Source organism: Camelina sativa, chromosome 1 (genome assembly GCF_030686135.1).
Source record: "Camelina sativa cultivar CO46 ecotype springtype chromosome 1, ASM3068613v1".
Lineage (NCBI taxonomy): Eukaryota > Viridiplantae > Streptophyta > Magnoliopsida > Brassicales > Brassicaceae > Camelina > Camelina sativa.
In genome coordinates this window covers 16,761,824-16,766,145 of record NC_141880.1, presented here as the reverse complement: position 1 = coordinate 16,766,145, position 4,322 = coordinate 16,761,824, and the positions used below count along the sequence as shown (strand labels likewise).

General features: G+C 43.1%; 1 long non-coding RNA gene across 1 annotated transcript; it reads right to left on the bottom strand.

Moving 5' to 3' along the window:
* Positions 1 to 1,867: 1,867 nt before the first annotated feature.
* Positions 1,868 to 3,267, bottom strand: LOC147950014 (uncharacterized). The gene is made up of 2 exons (XR_015562739.1): positions 2,406 to 3,267; positions 1,868 to 2,067 (listed from the first exon to the last, which is right to left on the bottom strand). It is a non-coding gene; the product is annotated as an uncharacterized LOC147950014 (long non-coding RNA).
* Positions 3,268 to 4,322: the final 1,055 nt, after the last annotated feature.

The following is a 4,322-nucleotide window of genomic DNA, read 5'->3' as shown; positions in this document are numbered from 1 at the left end:
TCTTCCTCGAGACGGGTCTGTGGGGGATTACTCCCATTTAGCTACTGCCTGCTTGGCATGGATCATCGGGCATGCTGCCTTATAATGGCCTCTCTCGCCGCACTGATGACATCTGTTGTGAGATGGCATCGACGGGTGATTCTGTCCTGCTTTTATGCATTCTCAGAGATAGTGGCCAGCTTCTCCACATGAGTAACATACCATCTCTCCCCTCCTTGAGGTTATGCTCTCTCTTCCTTGGCTGGATCGACTCCTATTTTGATTTGACCATCACTTGGCATCACCTTCGCCTTGTTCTTCTCTTAATTTCGAACCTTGGCTTCCCTCTCCATTTCTATTCCCTTCTCCACGTTCATAACTCTCTCAGCCAGCTTGTCCACTCGCTTAAAACTCACAGCCACAAGCCTACTACGAATATCTGGTCGTAGTGCATTCAAAAAGTGTTGAACCATCACTGCTTCATCTTCTCCTCCTTGGAACACATACCTTCGAAGTCAAGTGAACTCTGACTCGAATTCACGAATTGTCTTCTCACCTTGCTTTAGAGTCATGAACTCCATCTCCAATCTATCTCTGGCCTCTGGTGAAAAATATTTTGACTCGAACTCTCCTCAAAAATCTTCCTATGTTGGATTCCTATGACCATATTGTCTCTTCACACTGGTCCACCAAGCAGTTGCATCGTTCATAAGGTAGTACTCGGCTACATCCCTCTTATAGTCTTCCTGGCATCAGGTTGCTCCGAAGTTCTTTTCCAGATTTTGTAGCCACTGATCTGCCTCAATCGTACTTGACCCTCCTTTAAAAAACTCGGTTCCCAAATTCCTCATGATCTTCACAATCGTCAGGAAGCTTAGGGACTCGGATGCACTAGGGTGCAGAGGCTGTTGTTGTCGCATAAGTACTAACATCTCTTGGAACACATATAAGACAATCTCTTGCTCTACTTTCTGGACGTATTGGCTCTTCGAGTGTGTTCCTCTGTCTCGGTGGCACAATCCTTGGTACATACGGCTCATGGTTCCCTGATGACGTCTATGGTAACCCCCGGTGGGAACTTGATGGTTGTCGAATGGGATTATCATATCGCGGGTAAATTGGGTCTCCTCCACCGGCAGGATTAAACATCATTTCTCTCTTGTACATTGGCCTTGCTCGGGCATGGTATAAAGATTCTTGTGAATCACTTCTTTAGTAACTCGACCTCTCTTTCGTTTGATCGCCAGTCTCTCTTGATCTTTTCTCTCTCTTGAAATCATATGGATCACCTCCCAACGTTTCCTGCCCTTCTTCTTCAACATCATACAGATCACCTTTAAATGAGTCTCCACTCTTCTTCAGTAGCATATGGCTCACCCTCTAACGGTTCTTGCCATTCCTCTTCACCATTGTATTTTTCACCCTCTGGTGAGTCTCGCTACTCTTCTCCATCAGCTCGTGAATCACCCCATGAATGTCCTTCCTCAGTCTCACTACTCGACATCTGCACGCGCAACTAAGGGTAAGTCCTAAACCCATCTACCTAAAATGCATAAGGACGTACTAGTTTCCTAAAATTGCCTTTGCGACTCATTTACTCGATAAAACATTTGAAAACATGTGTCACGTGAGCATCATAACCAGGCTATGATACTAACATTGTAATGCCCCTGACCCATCCTATGACCGGACAAGCTAGCGGACAGCCACGGGATGCTACGATGGGAACTGCGCCGAGGTGGTCCAGTCGAGGGACGAAAGTTGCCCAAACCGTTCCTCACTAGCACAATTCCACCCGCGACAGAGACTGCTTAGGCTTTGCAACCCTCACGTCTGGTGCGTTGTGTTAGCACTCAGACAAGGCTAATATCATTTGAAACCACACAACTTTAACAAAAATACTACCATACTTTATTTATTTCACAAAACAGGTTTCCAAAACATCCATAAACGTTTTTGGTACCAAGCCTAGAGCCAAAACGAGTTTAACATAAACATTACAAAATGATCTTACAAAGGCAATACAATTGTACACTGGTTGGCCTAACATCCCTTTTCTCCCTCTAAGGCTTTCCCTAATAAGGTTACCTGCAACACAAAAAATATGGCATCATGAGTGCTAAACACATAGTTAGATCGGGAACCTACTCGAAGACAAAACACCCCAAACCCAATCCCAACATCAACACAACACACTAGCAAGCTATGAAGCAAGTAATAACAAGCATAAACACAATATCCCAGCAAACCATTACAAACATAAACACAATATGCCAGCGGAAGCTAAAAACTCTTTGCATTTTCACTATCTCCTCAATTTTCACAAGTGCAAGGGCCCTTCACGTCAACATCAACACCACTTCACCTACTTCCCTGTGAACACCTATACTTGCAGCCACAAAGACACACAATATAACATCACTTACAAGCCTCTCTCGATAGGCGAACTCGGCTACAATGTCATGTAGTAGAACTTGGCCCCAGGCTGCAATCCCGTCCCTCCAAGTCTTTGCAATCCCCACAGATCGCGGTTTTTGGGAAGTTTTCTCCTACACTCACCACAACCTCACATGCAACAACATGCAACCGCATGCAACAACATGCAACATGCATACCACCAACAATAATACCCACAAGCATAACAAACGCTAAAGAAACTAGAACACAATCTAGATACTGAACGATAAACACAAACATCCAAACATGCAAACAACCCACAAACATGCAACTCACAAACAATCCCGCAATAAAAAAGACTTAGCAATCTAGACATCGATCTAGATACTAAGAAACGATACCAAGCACTTAAGTCTATCACACGGACTTAAGAAAAACTCAACAAAAATCAACCAAGACACACACAAAAACCTCACTCAAAACTGAGGAAAAATATCGATAAAAATTGATCTTAAACACACACCTCACTCTCGCACCAAACACAACTCAAACACTTAGGTCTAACTCAAAGACTTAAGGATCTAGCCACTGTATTGCAAATTCTAAGGAAAAAGCGCTTAAACACTTACTCAAACACACATGCACTAACACTCACACAACTTACTCGAAAATTCAACACAAAAATCCTATCATGTGCCATATCACATGAATCGATACTCACTTTGGCGTAGCTGAAGGAAGAACCATCCAAACTCCTACAGCTGCTCGGTGAAAACTTGACACAAACGATCCTATGGCGGCACTTGGACGCTAGGGAGCTTCTCTCTCTCAAACTCTCTCTAGCTCTCACCCTCGCTCTCTCTCTCTCTGTCTAAGAGACAAAAAGAAGCTAATGAAACACACTAAGGCTCACTATATATAGGGAATGAGTGTGATTTTGGCTCAGGACAAGTGGAGTTGCTTGCTGGACAAGTGTTGAGGAAGTTTTGCATGTTGAAACAAGTGGCTGAACACATGCCTAGCTCAATGCATGGGTTTCAAGTGGCTGAACACACGCCTAGCTCAATGCATGGGAGAGAACAAGTGGCAGATCAAAATTATCCACCCCCACTTCTCCACAATGTGATCAAAATATCACTTAGTGGATTCTCCATTATCACAATCCCATGAATAAAATATTTCCACTATCCAAACGCTAAAATAACATATTTATTAGTGGATTTCTTTCCCAATATCGGAAAAACACCCAATAAAATAATTCTTAGTGGGTTCCCTTCCCATTAATGCACGTAGAAGGGTTGGTCAAAGTTCAGTCAACACGGTCAACAATATGGTCAACGGGCGGACGACCGGATGTTCGGACGGTCGGTCGGACAGTCGGACGGTCGATCAGTCATTGGTACCACGAACATTTGTCTCTCGAACAGGTACGCTAGCCTCCTGTTACTTTACGTTATCCCCTTGGTACCATATGTTAGCCTCTCGGAACTATTTGCCAATGATTTAACATTTTCTCTCAAGTGTTTCGATAATTCTCCTTTATTTGGTCTTCTCTATCGTTCAAACTCTTTTTGTCCGATGAATTTTGACTTGGGATTTTCTATCCTTAGCACAGGCCACTATAGTATTGCTTTGTCGGGATCAGTTTAATTCTGTACAAAAGCTTTCCTCTTGAACTGTTTTGATACTCGATATATAAACTCTTCCTCGATGCTTTACAGGAGCTCTTCGGGCTTAAGAAAACTCTGAATTTTGAAGTTGAGCAGCTTCGTGAGGTATGTATGTATCTTGAGCTCTTGAGCCAGTATCCTATTCCATATCTTCCCCGTTTCTTTTGTAATTTGATTACTTGATACATGACTGATTTTTTTTCATTTCAATAACTATGGCTGAAAAGGTATCACGAAGTTGTAACCTAAGCCAAAGCTGTGCACTGACTTTTAGAG